This window comes from Gigantopelta aegis, chromosome 10 (assembly GCF_016097555.1).
Source record: "Gigantopelta aegis isolate Gae_Host chromosome 10, Gae_host_genome, whole genome shotgun sequence".
NCBI lineage: Eukaryota > Metazoa > Mollusca > Gastropoda > Neomphalida > Peltospiridae > Gigantopelta > Gigantopelta aegis.
In genome coordinates, this window is record NC_054708.1 from 11,137,931 (window position 1) to 11,156,053 (window position 18,123).

Genomic DNA, 18,123 nt, shown 5'->3' on the forward strand with positions numbered 1-18,123 from the left:
AGAAAGGCCAAGGGAAACGAACGAAACTTATTTTTTAAAGAAGAAGAAAAAAATAAACAAACCCTATATATTAAAAATATATCCAAACAATTGATACTGAAAACTTTCTATACTTAACAAAAATTTAAAAACAAAGTTATGTGCATTAAGCACCCACAAAAAATATTATCCATGGGTGTATGCATAAGGAAGGACTATTCATTTTCCTTTTAATTAACACACGTACACGCACAAGGACATAGATACATACGCACGCAGACGCGTACAGACTTACTGAACTGAACTGAACTGAACATTTATTTCTCTCAGGCCGTAATCCACGGCATATGAGGAACAATATATAATACAACAATTCACACTTTTTAACAAGATGACAGAGTAAAACTATTCACATAAGTATATCTACATAAAACGAACATGGGAATATAATTATAAATAATTGGTTTGGGTTTGCATACACAATAATAATACAATAAAGCTATGAGCCGAAGGGCTTGAAAGTATTCATAATATGTTTACAAAATATTGCAAGTTTTCGGAGGACACCAGTTTTTTTACAATTAAATAATTCGTGAAATTTATATGTGTTTGGTTTGGATCGATAATATTTCGGTATATATTGAAGTCTGAATTGGTTAAAATATGGGCATGTAAAATATAATGGAATTCATCTCCGATGTCGTTAGTGTTGCATAAAAAACACAATCTATCAAACACACCTATAAGTATATCCGGTTTATGTGAGGAATAGGCTAGTAAGTACTTGATTTTAAAATTTCGAGCAAATCCCATTCGGGCAAAAACGAAAGAGATTTTCGGGCACACGGGAGCAGGCTGATTTTTTCCCGAATTATAATAAAATGCCCGAATCTGAAGAAAGAAGTTTGTTTTGTTTAACGACACCACTAGAACACATTGATTAATTAATCATCGGCTATTGGATGTCAAACATTTGGTCATTCTGACTCGTAGTCATCAGAGGAAACCCGCTACTTTTTTCTTAATGCAGCAAGAGATCTTTTATATGCACTTTCCAACAGACAGGAACGCCTGTGATCAGTTGTGGTGCACTGATTGGAACGAGGAAAAAACCCCTATCAGTTGAATGGATCCACCGAGGTTGTTAGATCCTGCGACATAACCACCTCAGGCGAGCGCTCGCCCGAATCTGAATAACAACATTTTTTTAATGATATATATTGGCATAACTACCAAGCAGCTATACAGGGTTGCAAACGAATCGCTACGCATTTTTACATGGATTACAACTAATTTTTCGGTTAGAATGATGGAAATACCGAATTTGAAAATTTGCTCCAGCACTAGGGGGCCAGTTGTCCTCCCTGAGCCCCCGTCTCACACGCTTATGCCCGATAACTTTTCACAGATATATATTTCATCATTCAACTCATCATGCTATTAATTGTCATCCATGTAAAAATGCGTAGTCTTACCTCTGGAACCCTATACCAGAGTTAGACAAATCCGCTAGCCCGACGCCCGTGGCTAGTGGTTTTTAAGTTCGGGCTAGTGAGAAACGCAAAACCACTACCCCCCTCTTTATCGTGGCTATATAGCTATTTGGCAGCAATGGAAATATCAATAAACTTTGTTATCCAGATTCGGGCATATTCGTTTAATTTGGCAAACAATTGCCTGACTCCTACGCCTATGTTCGCGTTAACTCATTAACTTATATGTTAGTGACTAAAGAAAGAAATGTTTTATTTAACGACGCACTCAACACATTTTATTTACGGTTATATGGCGTCAGACATATGGTTAAGGACCACACAGATTTTGAGAGGAAACCCGCTGTCGCCACTACATGGGCTCCTCTTCCGATTAGCAGCAAGGGATCTTTTATTTGAACTTCCCACAGGCAGGATAGCACAAACCATGGCCTTTGTTGAACCAATTATGGATCACTGGTCGGTGCAAGTGGTTTACACCTACCCACTGAGCCTTGCAGAGCACTCACCCAGGGTTTGGAGTCGGTATCTGGATTAAAAATCCCATGCCTCGACTGGGATCCGTTTTTACTAGTCACTAACAATTTTTAATGAACTTGAAAACTATTTGACTGAAGTTTTACGGTATCAGATTTCGGAAACGTGGCGTATTTTAGACACATTACTTTGCGGCTCTTTGATATTGGAAAGTACGATCTTGCTCTAAAGCACTAAACATATTTTAGGCACAATACTTGACGACATAAGGATACGTGATGGGGGTCAGGGGATAAAATGCACACCACCCCACTCCACCCACCCAACACAAACACCAGTAATGGAGAAAATCTTCGTATTCGGGCAAACATAATGAAAATATTCGGATACAATGAGCTGGCCTCAAACCTTTTCATAATTCTACCCTCAATATCAGTTGTAATCCATGTAAATATGCGCAGTGAATCCTGTATAAGCCCTAGCTGTTTGATGATAATAACTGTAATGCTAATATGATTAAACGTTGTTATCCAGATTCGGGGATTTATTTAAATGGGGCAAAATTCAGTCTTCCCTCTTACAAAAATGGGAGCCCGTACGTCTATGCTTGGCAACTGTTTGAATATTGGAAATTTTGAAACTGACAGTTTTAAATACAAGGAAGGAAATGTTTTATTTAACGACGCACTCAACACATTTTATTTACGGTTATATGGCGTATATATTGAGAGAGGAAACCCGCTGTCGCCACTTCATGGGCTACTCTTTTCGATTAGCAGCAAGGGATCTTTTATATGCACTATACCACAGACAGGACAGTACATACCACGGCCTTTGTTACACCAGTTGTGGAGCACTGGCTGGAACGAGAAATAGCCCAATGGTTCCACCGACGGGCATCGATCCTAGACCGACCGCGCATTACGCGAACGCTTTACCAGTGGGTTACGTCCCGCCCCGTTTAAAATACAAAGTAACCTACGATCTAGTTCTACATTACTAGCATAGCCAGAATTTTATATTGGGGGTGCCACACTTTAGGGGGCAAATCGCACTGTTTACGAGGCGACGTGAAAATAAAAGGTAGTGAGGGGAAAACAGTTGTGACTGAGAGGGCAATGGCTCCCATGACCCCCCACCCCCAAGACACCGATTATGCCAATGCCCTACATTATTATTATTATTTTAAACTGTACATATTTGTTAACTTTACTTTCTCTGATAATTCTGTAAGAAATGGCTTATGTATTTTTATGTTTGTTTTATTTTGTTAATGTGTGATGTACATTAGGTGAGACGTTAATAAATTATCCGTTTGTCTGTCTGTACTGTAATCAAATACGAGAAGACCGTCGAGCTATCCTACCCCATGCTTTCATCGGGTCTGTTTTATGTTACGTGTCTCTCTAAATGACACATTCACGTTATATAACTGTCCAAATTCCAAATAAAAGAGCTCAAACATAGGGCGGATGTTTGGCTATTTCCGCTGTACAGATGTAGGTTTTTATTAGTGCCCCGCATTTGTTCGGACACCAGATCACCTCGTTTGTATGTGAACTATATGTTGTATAACTGGGATTTTCTATATCCAGTATGTAGGTGGGCGGCACGGGTACAAAACAAAATTGTTTCAGAAACAAAGTGATTTCCGACATGGTGGCTTTAAAGGTACTTGGTCACCTTACAATACTAGTTATATATAGTATTTGATACTAAAAGTTAGTTTCTTATTAATCCCCTACCGGTCCCACAATATGGAATTAAGCCTATAGCTTCTGCCTTCGTCCATCCGTCCGTCCGTCCGTCCGTCCGTCCGTATGTCTGTCTGTCTGTCTGTCCGGCCATCCGGCCGTCCGTCTGTCTGTCTGACTATCTGTTTGATAGTCTGTCCTACATATAGTTTCCCAAACGTTTTTCGCAACACCTCAAAATATTGAGCATGGCCCCGTTGTAGCGATCTTAGCGCTAAGATCACCTTAAGTGCATAAGGTGATGTTAGTGCTAAGATCGCTTCGTAAAACGGGACGCTGGATTTTAATTGTATAGTTTTATTATACAGTTACAAATCAAGTGGGCTACTCTTTTCGATTAGAAGTAAGGAATGTTTTATATGCACCATCCCACTGACAGGATACTACAAAACACGGCCTTTGTTATACCAGCAGTGTATTTGAATGACATAAAACAGCCACAAAAGGTTATGGTGTGCAACTAGAAGACATGCAAATCAATGTTATCGCTTTTTATGCAGGAACAAGACGTACATGTACCGTTTGGTTCGTCGTTTTGGTCGATGCGTCGATTGTACGCAATAGTACATACATTTCATTTTGAAGATTTCTGACATCGTGGACTTTTGCGTGGGGAAAGTAAACAAATGTCTGTTTCATTCATAGAAATGTTCGTAAAGATGATATTAAAAAAGAAATAAAGATTGAACTTGATATATTAAAAACGTAGTTTTTTTCCCTATTATTTTAAAAGAAAACTTCATTTAATTTTTTTTTAGCTGTACTGCTGTCTGGTTCTTGAAGTCATACGAATGTCACGGCGTATGCTGGCAATATAAGTATAATCACAGATACTTGATCTTTATACATTTTAACATAAAAAATGTTTCTGGGAGTCTATTTTTATATTTATTTAAACTATGAGTATGTCTTATATTTTTTAACATAAAATTTTATCATTGTAACCATTCATTTGCTCAACTTATAAAAAATGTTGCAAGATATCTGAATTGTTATATTCGTGTTCCAAAAATGTTATATGTGTACACCGGTTGTTGAGTACTCCATTTCTTTTGTTAATTAATTTTTTTTTTTTTTAAGCACATGTTTTGTTAAAAACCAGTAACACATACATGCTTTTATAAAACACTGAACAGTTTTCTTTTGGAAAGTTCTGACTGTAGTTAACAATATCTAAAACTGATGCTATTGTTATTGTTCTTGGCGTCTGTGTTGGGAAACTATGCTACTTTAAAGCCAGTGGTTAATTTTGTACTTAGTCAGAGAGAACTCGATGTAGTAGCTTTACAACCAACCAAACCAAATCCACGCCCCCAATAACACCCCCCCCCCAAAAAAAAAAAGAAGAAGAAAAAAAAAACCCACAAAAAAAAGAGACAAAAACAAAACAAAACAAAACAAAACAAAAACAAAAAAAAAGCAAAAGACAAAAAAACAACAATAAAAACTAACAAACAGAAAAAAAAACCCCGTGGCGACAGATCGTTTTAGAAATATTACTTGTGTTTATTAAAACTGTTTTTGCGTTTATATTTTTTCATCTGAATACGGTGTTCAAAGCGAACGTGTACTTTTCGAGACAGGTGTTTGCCTAACAGCTGTGTCAAGCTAGAGCAGGTTTCAGTACTAACAAAGTGTCTCGTTATTTCCACATTGATCTCAACCTATCCCAGTATGATTACGACGAGACTAGTCCAAGTGATTTCAGTTATAAAGCCAAGTCAGTGAGCTTTGCGTAGGTGGACAGACTATATACAATTGTGAATACAACACGAGTTTAGGAAACTATTTGTGTGTATGTGTGTGTGTGTTTGTGTGTGTTTATTTTTCTTCTATAACTGAACAAGCTATGGCAGCCGCCATTTTGGCTTTCCGGATGCTGTCTTCCAACTGCATTTATGTCCCGGACAACACGATCCATCTTTTGAAACTGTGCTTGGCGGAGGGTATATCGTTATAAATACAATATAATGGATGAGAGGGTTTGTGGAATATTTCAACAAAACAAAAAATGAAATGAAATGAAATAGAATAAAATCTCAACTTTCATATAATTAGGTTATTTTGAAACAGGTCCATAAGAACATAAAGCCTAAATCAATGCCAAAAACATTTAATTTGTAACTCCCCCCCCCCCCCAACCCCTACTACAGCGTGTGCCTAGACCCCCACTTTACACATAATTCCCACGGGCCTGTGAAATTACATGTAAACAAAGAAGTAAAATTGCAGCATTTTAATGTTAAATAAGCATAATTATTGATATATTATATACTATTTTTAATATACTAGCTATATATTAGAATAAAAATTTAAACAGTCCTGAGTAAACACGTTTGTGCTTTATAAGACCGGTCCTGTGTTTGCAGCCACTAAAATATGTTTCCAACTAATGCTAGGCTTAGAATACCATCTGCTAGCAGAAAGTTGACCAACTTCTACGACTGTCCAGTTGCTAGGCTGAACTCTCTTACGACTCGATTCTCGTCGTAAAACACATTAGTTGAGCAGACCCGTCGTAAGTCGGGATTTGGAAAATTTACAACGCAACCGTCGAGTTGTACTGGCAATGGGTAGACTGTGCCTAGCATTACAAAGCCTTTTTCTTACACACCCGTTGGTGATAACATCATGTGTTATTTATGATTACACATACTTGTTACTAGTAACACATGTACGTGTGTTAACAATTTGAAGACATACGACTGACCAGGTCACCAATGCCATATGTCCAATAAAAAACCAGCGCGATGGAAATCGATTACCCTATTACGTGTAGCTAACCTGACAATCATGTGTCTGTGACGCGCAAGTCAGCTACAAGTGCAACGGCTGTAAATAACTTTTAGTCGAAAAAGATGTTAAAATTTGTTTAAAACCTGGTTTTTGAGGATATGTAAGAAATAGAATAATACATTCGTGTCCGTTAGATACCATTTATCTCACAACTCGTTGTTTAAAAACGTATCAAACTCCCTTTCGCTCGTTAGATACATTTTAAAACAACTCGTTGTGAGATAAGTGGTATCTAACGGCCACTCATGTATTATTCTCTATTTAACGACTAAAATTGCATACTCTCTTTAAGGCGTGCGCTAGAACAGTGTGTTCTGAATGTGCACGTTAAACCCTATGCCCTGACCTGACCTGACCATACTCTTTTGTTGGGCTCGGATCTAGCTCAATCGGTAGCGCGCTCGCCTGAGCTGCGTTCAGCCAGACCAAGCGGAAAAACGTCCGCCTGACTGGTTTACGGTAACCAAATGGCCACGTTGGGAACCATTCCATTCCAATATTTATTTACATGCTTATATACCACTAGGGTTTCAAGCATGTCCATCCCGGGCCCGTTCTCTGGATAGCCAGTGAACTGGTCCGGGACTAGTTGGGAACCAATCAAATAGTTCGCGAATGTTCGCGAAACGTTTGCTGGCTGAACTTAGGCCTGATGTGCTTTCGCAGTAGGATGAAATCACCTCACTGGACCCATTCTTTGATTGTTGTTTTTCTCCACTCCCATCTAGTATATCAAAGGCCATGGTATGTGCTCTCCTGTCTGTGATTAAGTGTAACCCAGTTCCTACCAGCCTTATGTCCGATGCCTTAACCACAACACCACCGAGGCCGGTTAACAATTATCAGAAGTATGTGTAGACTCCACAACTACTATATTATTCACTGATAACGCTATATACTGTCTATAATACTGTTACTGGGAGGGACGTAACTCAGTGGTCTACCACTCGCCTGATGCGCGATCGATCTAGGATCGATTCTCGTCGGTGGGCACATTGGGCTATTTCTAGTTTCAGCAAGTGCTCCACAGCTGGTGTAACAAAGGCCGTGGTATGTACTATCCTGTCTGTAGGATGGTGCATATAAAAGATCCCTTATTGCTAATGAAAAAATATAGCGGGTTTACTCTAACGCGACGCGTCAACAATTGACACCCAGTAGCCGATGATTGATTTGTCAATGTGCCCTACTTTGTTCAAATGTGTTTTGATAGTAAAACTCAGGGATACTACAAACATTCGGACGGTCTGAAACAAACAGAATATATACAAACATTGCTAATTCTAGACAAGAAAATGTAATATGATTTTACTTGCTAAAAATACTATATTAGTCAGAAATGTCTTAAAACAAACTCATGTTGTTCTGTTTAACATGTTCTTGTTTTCATTGATAATTTGAAGTATGTCACGTTTTGAACTCTCTGACGTCAGTCGCGTGCGCACAATGACTAACACTTATTTCATTTCAACTTATTTTTATTTATATCCAATTCAGGTTCAAGCACGCTGCCCTGGGCACACACATAAGCTATCTGGGCCGTCTGTCCAGTACAGTGGGTTAGTGGTTAGTAGTTAGTGAGAAAGAAGGATGTAGTGGTCTTACACCTACCCATTGAGTCGTTAAAACTCGCTCTGGTTGGGAGCCGATATCGGGCTACGAACCCAGTACCTACCAGCCGTATATCCGATGGCTTAAACACGACACCACCGAGGCCGGTTAACAATTATCAGAAGTATGTGTAGACTCCACAACTACTATATTATTCACCGAGAACGCTATATACTGTCTATAATACTGTTATTGAGCGGGACGTAGAGCTCTCAGTGGTACAGCGCTCGCCTGATGTGTGATCGATCTTAGGTCTATTCCCGTCAGTGGGCCCTTTGGGCTATTTCTCATTCCAGCCAGTGCTCCACAACTAGTGTAACAAAGGCCGTGGTATGTGCATGTACTATCCTGTATGTGGGAAAGTGCATATAAAGATCCCTTGTTTCTAATCGAAAATAGTAGTCTATGAAGTGGCTACAGCGGGTTTCCTCTCTCAATATATGTGTGCTTCTTAACCATATGTCCGACACCATATAACCGTAAATAAAATGTGTTGAGTGCGTCGTTAAATAAAACATGTCCTTCCTTCCTTCTCAGTGGTACAGCGTTCACCTGATGCGCGATCGATCTAGGGTCAATTCTCATCGGTGGGCCCATTGGGCTATTTCTCGTTCCAGCCAATGCTCCACAGCTGGTGTAACAAAGGCCTTGGTATGTACTATCCTGTCTGTGGAATGGTGCATATAAAAGATACCTTGCTGCTAATCGAAAATAGTAGTCCATGAAGTGACGACAGCGGGTTTTATCTCAAAATATTTGTGTGGTCCTTAACCATATGCCCGACACCATATAACCGTAAATAAAATGTGTTGAGTGTGTCATTAAATAAAACATTTCCTATCTTCCTTACTGAGAACGCTATAATATATACTGTATACTATAACACTGTTACTCGGGCAGGACGCTCGCTTGATGCGCGGTCGGTATATAATCGATCCCCGTCGGTGGGCCGACGACTAGTATATGAAAGGTTGTGGTGTATGCTGTCCTGTATGTGGGATAGTGCATATAAAACAGTCCTTGCTACTAATGGAAAGATATAGCGGGTTTCCTCGCAAAGAATGTATGTCAAAATTACAAAGATATTTGACATACACTAGCCGATGATTAATAAATCAATGTGCTCTAGTGGTGTCGTTAAAGAAAATAAACTTTTACTTTCTATACTGTTACTAGTAGATAACTGAAATTAAATATATTGGGTATGCAACTAGTCACCTCATTGAAATAAATAATATAATAAAACACACACACACACACACACACACACACACCCAAAAAAACTACAAAAAACAAACAAAAAACAAAACAACAACAAACAAACAAACAAACCCTCAAACAACAACAACAACGTATATCTGTATACTGATTTTAAAGTCATCATGAAACAGTTATCACTTCCTGTTAGCCTTTAGGCTGTTATTTTTCATTCAAACTAATTACGTCGTTATTGGTAGCAAACTAAACATAACAAGAAAGCAGTAGGACCTTAGCGGTACTCGACGCCAGACAAAGACACGCTTGAGGTACTTTAAATGTAGACGTAGTAATATACCGATGCGGACTCGGTACCGATCCCTCTTTAACTGTGGATATTACTATGCCATTCATTTCTATGAACGTAAAACTGTGTAACCAGCAAAGACAACTTTTAGACTCTCATTTCATTTCATTTCAACTTATTTTCGTGCTTATATCCAATTAAGGTTCAAGCACGCTGTCCTGAGCACATTCCTGAGCTATCTGGGCTGTCTGTCCAGGACAGTGGGTTAGTTATTAGTTGGTTAGTGGTTAGTGAGAGAGAGGAGGGTGTAGTGGCCTTACACCTAACCATTGAGCCCTTAAGAACTCGCTCTGGGTTGGAGCCGGTACCGGGCTGCGAACCCTGTACCTACCTGCCTGTAGTCCGATGACTTAAACACTGCGCCACCGAGGCCTTTAGACTCTAAACATTCATGTACTAGTTAATCTGCAGTTAGTACTAAATGGTATAACACTAACACTAACAAACTAATATTTAATTTTATTCAGAAATACATTAAACAAACAAAACGATTTGAAAAAACACACAAATAACCAACAAAACAACAACATTAATAAAAATAAATAAATTAATAAATTAATTGAAAAATATATATTTAAAAAAAAAAAAAAGAAAAAAAAAAAAAAGAAACAACAACGTTATCTGATTAAATCAATAATAGCTGTGAAAAATCGGTCTACTACGTATTCATGAATATAGTGGAGCTGAAGATAAATTACGTCTGTTTTGTTTGTTTTTATCTCCTCTTTCACTTTCATTTTGTTTTATTACTTGCTTTTGTATGTATGTACTTAGTTAAGAATGATTATATTCTAATAATAGTTTTAGTCGCCGATATATTTTTTAAATTGTTATTTTTAACCATGATATTTGTAACTTGGATAACGTGTGCCCAATCCTTTTGTATATTATATGCAATAAAATATGTTTCATTGGAGAGTATAATTTTTTTTAAACTACGCAGAAAGGTAGTATCTAAATTAGTGCCTTAATATCAATTTTCGTTTACTCATATTATCAATCATGTTACTTGTTTTGATTATTGATAACCATATGCAGTATAACTTACTATCTGTGTTTAGAAGCAAGGATAGTTTATATACATTTCACCACATATCTTCTAGCTAAAGTGGTGATATAGACACAAAATCCAGTTATCATTTGGAATCAAGGAAATGAGGTAAAGAAAGATGACAAAAATATTAGAAAGAGAAGAAATTGAAAGAAGAGTACATGGAGAAAAAAACTAAACAGTGACATATTCGGGGGGATATACCCCCACTCGACACACAAACACACACACGTTTAGTCAGTTAAAATAATCCATGTATTATTTTACTTCCAAACATTAAGAAACTGTGGGGGTGTTCTGATTCTACCTTGATCCTGTAGGCAGACAGACAGACAGACAGACAGACAGACAGACAAATATATGGACAGATAAATTCTTTATTTCCATCTCACACTGTGCATGTGAGACTAAGTAAACAATAATAAAACAATACAAAAGCTACTCATGTGGAGTGTTGAAATATTATAACTCTTTAAAATAAAAAAACCTAATTAAAAACTAATATTTAATATTAACACTATTTTTTTATTTTTTTTACCAAGCAAAATTTAGAAGAAGAAGAAAAAAAAGAAGAAGAAATAATGATCAGCAAAAAAAGCATTAGCATTAATTATGTAAAAAAAAAATAAAAAAAAATTCAGTTTTCTTTTTATGAATTCTGTTTATGTATATATATATATATATATATATATATATATATATATATATATATATATATATATATATATAAAAATAATTTACGACGTAATAAAATATATCACTCGTGAAATAAATTATAACACTCGGGACATAAACATGATACGAAATGGAAGCCCGTTTAATATCCTATAATGTTAACAACATTTATCAGTAAAATCATTCTGTACGATTATAACAACTAAAGTAAGTTATTTCAGGTATGACTAAATGTTCACATTTGCCAGTTTGTAATCTATGGTATTCTCGATCAGTTAGAGTAATAAGAAAAGAATAAAAAAGAAGATTCGAGAAAGAGGAAAAAAACCTAACAAAAACAAACAAGAATAAGATGGAAAACAAAGAGAAAAATTAAAGAAGGAAAACGAAAAGAAAGAATACAGAAAAATGGAAAACGTCACGAAAGGACGAAAAAGCGAAAAACAATCACATACATTAGAGAATAAAAGAAAAAAACACAAAAAAAACAAAAAGAAAAAAGAAAAGAAAGAAAGAAGGCCAACAGAAAAGGATAAATTATTTATGACCATAACCACCCTACATGACCCACACATGTACAATGGCGGTGGGCAAACTGGCCCGTTTCTTGTTACCAGTATAGATTGCTTTGTCCAGTAACACACTTCGTTATATAAGCGCTTTCTGATGAAACCGATTTTCCGGGGATTTGAAAATACGTATTTTCCGATTTGTTTACACAGCTCGCTCCAGTAATTTAATTTTAAAGTAAATCAGGTCGGTTACTAATGTCCGCGTGTTTTATTTATATTTCGAACAAAAGGATATTTTGGAGGAAACTTGGAAATTCCTTCATAGACCCATCCCACGGGAGAACAGAAATTCAGTCGTGATCAAGAAACACAGTAACAACATCTTTGTCGGGAAGATTTGAGGTCATGACCCACATCATAATTATTAATCATTTCAATTTCACAAATATATACCAACACGATAATTTTTGTTAATGTAATTTATTGTTTAAATAAAGGATGCGTACAAACTCAACACAAACACGCGTACATACAGACGCCCCCCCCCCCCCACACACACACATGTGCGCGTGCACACACACATGTGCGCGTGCACACACACACACACAGACACACACACATACATGCACACACATACATACACACACACATACACACACACACATTCATACACACACACATACACACACAACACACACACACAAACACACACATACACACACAGACACACAAACAGACACACACCCAGACAGACACACACATAGACACACACACAGACACACACACATACACACAGAGACACACGCACACATACACACACAGACACACACATACACACACATACACACACACAGATATACACACACACACACACACAGACACACATACGGACATACACACACAGGCACACCCAGGCACACACAGACACACACACACACATACATGCACACACATATACACACACACACAGACAAACACACACACACACACACACACAAACACAGACACACATACACACACACAAACACACATATACACAGACACATACAGACACACACACACACATACACACACACACATACACACACAGACACAGACACACACACACACACAAACACATACACACACACAAAAGACACACACACACACACAGACACACACACATGCACACACAGACGCACACACATACACACACACATATTATACACACACACACAGACACACATACAAACACACAGACACACACACATACACACACACAGACACACACACACATACATACATACATATACACACACAGACACACACACACGCAGACACACACATAAACACACAGACACACACACAGACACACAGACACACACATACACACACACACACATACACACACATACACACACGCCGTGTTATATCGATTCTATTGGACAAGATTAAACTAATTTTACAACTTTCTTTCTTTCTTTTGTACTTATTTTTGTGCTTATATCCAATTAAGGTTCAAGCACGTTGTATAGAGCACACACCTCATATCGGCTATCTGAGCTGTCTGTATAGGACAGAAGGTTAGTGGTTAGTTGTTAATGGTTAGTGCGAGAGAAGCCGGTGTAGTGGCCTTACAACTACCCATTTAGTCGTTAAAACTCTGTCTGGGTTAGAGCCGGTTCCGGGCTGCGAACCCAGCACCTACCAGCATTATGTCCGATGGCTTAACCACTACACCACCAACTTAAACATACATCTCTCTTTCTCTCTTTACCCACATATCACTCCTCGACTATAATTAATTTTTTAATTATCGTTTAAAAAACGGAGTTCATTATTTTCGACAAATAACGTGTTTTAATCCAACCATTTACAGCCATTTCTGACTACAGCGGAAATACGAAGCATTATATAATTGGCGTTTACTCACCTCTAGGGGTGCAACGATACGGTCAAAACCGTATTGCGATATATTCCGATATAAGAAACTGTATTGCAATATGTATTGCAATATAGTTGATATTATTTAAATTTAATATTTATGGGTTGTTTTTGTAATGAAAACAGAAGCCATAACTTTTTAATGATCTTTATTAGTTTCAGCTGTCAAGCTAAATATTTTAGGCCATATTTTTATATTTTAACACAATACTAGTCTACTAGAACACCGGTGTGACGGTGTCAAACTATTTATAAATTGTCACATTCGGAAATCCTTACTATCGGGCTTTTCCGAGGTTATTAGCCGAGGTATTTTGAACGATCGGCCGAAGTATTTTGAACGATCGGCCGAAGTATTCAGAGTTCAGTGAAAAACAGCAAAGTGTGATTCTCATTTGTTGGTTTATTTCTTTGAAGATGATAGCCGTAGCCGTATTCCAACGTAAATGAACAATGAATGATAATGTGTAAGTAACAAAACATTTATTTGTAATTATTGTTAATTGGTTATTTTCATTGGACTTTTAACACGTTTTGTTTAGAAGTTAGAACCAAGTATAACCGACCTATCACTTCGTATGCCAACAAGTAAGCCGACTACGCTTGACGTGATTGTTACATTTTCTGTCATCACCAATTAATAAAATGATGTGGGTTTTTTTGTTTGTTTGTTTGCCTATTTCAAGTCAAATAAGATACAAGGAACAAAAATAGCGTATACAAATCGCGATACGCAAAACTGTACCGCGGTGGTATCGAGCTGATCAATTATCGCGGTATACCGGTATACCGGTTTATCGTTGCAGCACTACTCACCTCCAGACATATTCTCGGATTTACTAACATAGATATGTCTGATTACCTTTAAAGGGTGTAGTGTAACACCGCCATGCTTATTTTTAGTTCCACCAGGTGTGTATTAATAATATATGTACAAGAAAAGATGCGTTCATTGAACTCTGGAAAACGTCTATAATCAGCCATAAATCAGGATAGTCGAAGCTTGGCGGAGGTAGGGCAGGGGCGGGGTGGTTGATGGGTGGAGGACATAAACTCTGATCCAGAAATAGCTGGGGGCGATAGACAGGTAACTATAGTCCGTCCCACAGTGATCGCATTTTTTTCATACTATGTAATTTACTAAAAGTTATTTATTTCCGAACCGATTGATTTGTAAATTGCACACACAATTTTTTATTTTTTATTTTATTATTTATTTATTTTTTTGTTATTTCCAAAACACTTTTACTTTTCTTCTTACGTCAAACCAAACTGAAATTATTTAAAAAAAACATTTTTTTTTTTTTTTTTTTAACAGAATGATGGGACAGACTAAAGCGACGAGATCTTTTTCTACAATTCCCCACTTAGGGAGCATCCTGGATTTTACTGATGGGTAACCAGTCGTGGAGTAGGCCTACTGGTTAGAACGCAAATGGGTGTACAGTCTTACTATACTAGTCTTACAGTTCAATGCATCCCAGGCGACTATACAAATGTTTGAACTGCATACCGCTCCTCAACAAATAAAATAAAAATAAAATTAAATTAAATTAAATTAAATTTAAAAATTAAATTAAATTAAATGATTAAATTTTAATTCTATAATTTCCATACATCGTTTTAAGAATATCTATCACAATCTATTCAACTATCGACAATACGACCGATGAATATTAAATATATTTCGATTAAGTTTTTCTAAATGTGGCAGTCTTGTAATCTAAAAATAAATTTGTTAATGTGACAGTCGTGTAATCTAAAAATAAATTTGTTAATGTCTTGTAATCTAAAACTGATATAAATCTCGCACAGGAGAATTGTCATGTTGAAACAGCAGTTAATATTTAATGTATTGTTATTATCCAATCCCATCCAGTGTGTTAATATACAAATCCTGACGTGTCGCGTTTTATATAAATAGGAACAGTATATCTTATTTATAAATGCTATATGCGGGTTTTATTATTTGTTTAGTCAAGCGACAACCAACACGTTTAGGCACCTTGTGTCACAATGCCGGGAAAACGGCATATAAATGAACGTGTTTATATCACCCAACCTCTTTGTACTGTATAATAACAATTGACCAATATACTCACTTGAATACGTTTGACTTACTATATCACACTGTGTTTTTGCACAACCAAATTGCAAGACAACTACATGCATTCTTGTATGTGAAAATAAACGATTTCACCAGGTTTCAGGTACCTTGTTGGGGTGTATCTGTGAGTTGCTCCTCCTCATGTACCCTTTTACACCTTTTGGTTTAAAAGTGCACTGTTTTGTCTGACTGGAGAAAGCCGTGTGTTACTATGTGCTACACTCCCTAGTTAGACCATAAACGGACATAGGATGAGAGAACAGAAGAGAGAGTAAGAGAGAGAGAGAGAGAGAGAGAGAGAGAGAGAGAGAGAGAGAGAGAGAGAGAGAGAGAGAGAGAGAGACAGAGAGAGACAGAGACAGACGACAGAGAGAGAGAGAACTAGGATGAGAGAGAGAGAGACTAGAGAGAGAGAGAGAGAGAGAGAGAGAGAGAGAGAGAGAGAGAGAGAGAGAGAGGGAGAGAGAGGTAGGGAGGGAAGGAGGGAGATACGGAGAGAGAAAATTAGAGAGGGAGCGAGAGAGGGAGGGATAAAGATAGAAAGAGAGAGGGTACGGAGATAGAGAGATGAAAGAGAGAAGGAGGGGTACGAGAGATAGAGAGATGGAAAGAGAGAAGGAGGGGACGGAGAGAGAGAGAGAGAGAGAGAGAGAGAGAGAGAGAGAGAGAAAGAGAGAGGGGGGATGAGAGAGGGGGAGCGAGAGCGGAGAGAGAGACATAGAAGGAAAGACAAACGAAGAGGTGAGAAAGAGAAAAAGAGACAGAAATGAGACATGTATGTATAGAAAGAAGAGAGACTGAGACAGACAAACAGGCGGACAAAGAAATACACATAACTAATTTATGACATACGAATTATTGTGATACATCCGTATTCTGCAAATAAAATGCTCTTTCCCGTTAAACACAATAATTTAAAGAATGTCTTACCGAGAAAAGGTTATTAACGTATACTTGAAGAAAGTGAGTAAAGTTGCTAGATCAAAGGCTAACCAAGTGGTACTGGTGTACAAGACGCATCCTGCTGCGTCTTTATCGTTTACCAGATACTTAAATACCAGAGAATACTTTAACACGTTCTCATTTTATTAGTTTTAAGTCATTTCTAGTGCAGATGAATCAGACACAAATAGTGTCAAAAAAATACCTATGTTTTAAGAGAGAGAGAGAGAGAGAGAGAGAGAGAGAGAGAGAGAGAGAGAGAGAGAGAGAGAGAGAGAGAGAGGGAGGTAGGAAGGAAGGACATGTTTTATTTAACGACGCACTCAGCACATTTTATTTACGGTTATATGGCGTCAGACATATGGTTAAGGACCACAGGTATTGAAGGAGGAAACCCGCTGTCGCCACTTCATGGGCTACTCTTTTCGATTGGCAGCAAGGGATCTTTTATATGCACTATCCCATAGACAGGATAGCACATACCACGGCCTTTGATGTACCAGTCGTGATACACTGGCTGGAGCGAGAAATAGCCCAATGGGCCCACCGACGGAGATCGATCCCAAACCGACCGCGCATCAAGCGAGCGCTTTACCACTGCGCTGCGTCTCGCCCCCAGAGAGAGAGAGAGAGAGAGAGAGAGAGAGAGAGAGAGAGAGAGAGAGAGAGAGAGAGAGAGAGAGAGAGAGAGAGAGAGAGAGAGAGACAGACAGACAGACAGACAGAGAGAGAGAGAGAGAGAGAGAGAGAGAGAGAGAGAGAGAGAGAGAGAGAGTGAGAGTGAGGGTGAGAGAGAGAGAGAGAGAGAGAGAGAGAGAGAGAGAGAGAGAGAGAGAGAGAGAGAGAGAGAGAGATGAAACATTGACTGGGGGTAGGCTTATAATAATTAGTCCCTTGTTGCTGACTAAGAGTAGTCTATATAGCGGCAGCAGGTTTCTTCTCTAACAAGAGATCATGTTTTCGCAGTTAACTTATGTTTGACACCTATTCAATGGTCCGAGGTGGTAAACAGGTCTCAAACGAGTAGTTATCGTCACAATTATCTATTCTAAGGGAAGCACGTGAACGCGCTCGTCTTCCTTCCCTTCTTATTCTTTCTTCCCCTCTTCGCCCCCAAATCAATACACGCGCCATGACCTAACTAGACAATCCTGATCTTTAGTCACACAAACAAAACCTGATCCACATTTGGTTATTATAGGCGGAGTTATCAGTACTTTGTTAACTCAATAACTTCTA